Below are 2651 nucleotides of genomic sequence, written 5' to 3' on the forward strand. Positions count from 1 at the left end.
AGGTTAGGCGGGATGTAATAAGCATAGTGAACAAATGCATTTTAGACTTATAAAACTATTTATTAAGAATCCCCACTACATCCAAGGCTGCACCTGAAACCACTACTTAAGGACATCACTCACTCCGACACAGTCCTAAACTCCCTGACTCCATTGGACAGTATTTAAACAGAGACGAAGAACAACCCTCTGCTCTGCACATCTGGAGAGTCCATTTTTGTATGCCCAGCGTCAAAAAAAAAAAAAAAAAAGTTTCCCTAGGATGCAAACCATCGCTTTAGAGACTGGGCCTGACCTTCAGCTAAGATACACCACACAGGTGAGCAGCCTTGCGTGTGAACCTTGTGTGAAGACCTCAGCATAATAAGATCTAATTTTAGTATACTATGTGCATATACTGTGTGCATCTACTTTCTTGCTGGCGACACAGGATAACTTGTATCACAAGGTTTCAGAATCCAGGCTGGAGGTCAGATACCAGGGTGCAGAGTTCTCCAGGATCCAGTTCTGGTCTAGGCTGGCAGCAAGCATGTTCCCCACATGTGCAGAGTGGGTCCAGGGCAGCCTGACAGCTGGAGCTGTGTGGAAGGCTGCCTGAGACGGAGTGGGCGGGACGGGCCCCGGATAGGGGCGGGGACACCTGTCAATCAGAGCAGTTTAAGGGAAAAGAAGCAGTCCCTGTACTTCAGAAACCAAAAAATAGCGCGCCTTAGACGGGTTTAGAGGAAGCACGTCACCGGAAGCGCCTTGTGCTGGGCGGGGCCAGCAGGAGCCGCACCAAGAAACCAGGCTCAAGAACAGGAAATTCCACCATTCCGGGTTGGACTCGGGACCACGGTTGTCTGCAACTGGGTAGGGAAGACACTGCTGGGTGTTCGGGGACCGAAAACTCCCCGGGGTCCCGGTCGCCGCGGTGCGGCCTGGGAAAGTCAGCCGCGCCGTGACGGGAACCGCAGCCCGGGGCCCTGGAACCTCCCAGGTCAGAGGAGCTGCGGGGCTGGGACCCAGGAGGGAAGGGACCAGGGTTGTGCTTGCTGAGGCTGCTCAGAAGGACACAGCTTTCAAAATTCTGTTGTGGATATCTTTCCGTTGTCTGTACGTTTGGGAGCCTATGAACTGGTGTTTTATCATGATTTTTCTCACCTTTACTGTCCCCAGAGTTTTGTTCATAGAGTGTTATTGTCTGGTGTTTGCAAACAAGGTTCCCCTTGCTATTGCGACAATTCCGAAGCTCCTGTAATTTAAATTCATCCGTGCATTCTAACTCCCGTTTTACCATTTGCCTATTCAGGAGAGTAGACTTCCGTCCTGAGGAGTTGGCATTCCCACCGAGCTTATTATCGGTGTTGATCACATGAGGATCCAGTGTAGATTTGATTGTATCAGAAAATACACTTTATCGAGGGCTCCAGTTATGGTTGAAAACATTAACATTTGCTGAGTAAAGTTTTTACTGCCCATCGTTCTTTCGAGATACATGCCGTCTAGATGTAAATACTGCATTGGGAAATGTGTCATCACATGTTGTGTTCTCATGCTGCATCCTAGATCCAGGCAAGTGCATGGTCCAGGCAGTACGCATGCTGTCAGAGTATGTCAGGCCACAGTGTTTTATAGCTAGCATACTTATGAAACAAAATTTTAGAAAGCATCTTTTGAATAATTATTATCACTCACCTGTATCAGACAAAAAAATGTAACCTAGGTTAAAAAAAAGCACTCTGCCCATGCACACGTGACCAAACTATTGTATTTTATTTCGGGATTTCTTGACATTCAGTGCTCTGACTGTGGGCTTTTTGTAGAAATGGGAGTGCCTAGACCCTGTTCACAGGGCTTTTAGCTGAGTTTTTTTTTTTCTTGCAGTCTCCCTTACTGGGCAAACTACCCTGCGTGTGTGTGAACTGTGTGTGAATGAGTCTCACACCTCAGAGAGTAAAGTGAAATGCTCAGAGAAAGAGAGACGTGTATGTGTGTGTGCGTGCCTGCGGGTGTATGTCTGTGCGTGTGAGAGAAACAGAGAATTTCTCTTCCTTTGGCATGTGTTACACATCAATTATTTTTTATTGATATTTATTGAGCTCTACATTTTTCTCTGCTCTTCTCCCTGCCTCTCTCCTCCCCCTTTCAATCCTCCCCCAAGGTTTCCATGCTCCCAACTTAATCAGGAGATCTTGTCTTTTTCTACTTTCTATTTCCCATGTAGATTAGATCGATGTAAGTCTCTATTAATGTCCTCATTGTTGTCTAAGTTCTCTGGGATTATGGTTTGTGGGATGGCTTTCTTTGCTTTGTGTTTAAAAACCACCTGTGAGTGAATACATGTGATAATTGCCTTTCTGTGCCTGCTTTACTTCACTTAAAATAATGTTTTCTAGCTCCATCCATTTTCTTGCAAAATTCAAGCTGTCATTATTTTTTTCTGCTGTGTAGTACTCCATTATGTAAATGTACCACATTTTTTCTTATTCATTCTTCTGTCAAGGGGCATTTAGGTTGTTTCCAGGTTCTGGATATGACAAACAAAGCTGCTATGAACATAGTTGAGCACATGTCCTTGTGGCATGATTGGCCATTTTTTGGATATATACCCAGATGTGGTATTACTGAGTCTTGAGGAAGGTTGTTTCCTAATTTTCTGAGAAATCGCC

General features: G+C 45.4%; 1 protein-coding gene across 1 annotated transcript in view; it reads left to right on the forward strand.

The window, feature by feature from the left end:
• Positions 1–861: 861 nt before the first annotated feature.
• Positions 862–2651, forward strand: part of LOC101998767 (zinc finger protein 665-like) — a 19786-nt gene continuing 17996 nt past the window's right edge. Inside the window, exon 1 of the mRNA XM_026778144.1 lies at positions 862–979. The gene's annotated coding sequence lies outside the window, so the exon portion shown is untranslated. The remainder of the gene's footprint in view (positions 980–2651) is intronic.

This window comes from Microtus ochrogaster, unplaced genomic scaffold (assembly GCF_000317375.1).
Source record: "Microtus ochrogaster isolate Prairie Vole_2 unplaced genomic scaffold, MicOch1.0 UNK108, whole genome shotgun sequence".
In the NCBI taxonomy this organism is placed as follows: domain Eukaryota; kingdom Metazoa; phylum Chordata; class Mammalia; order Rodentia; family Cricetidae; genus Microtus; species Microtus ochrogaster.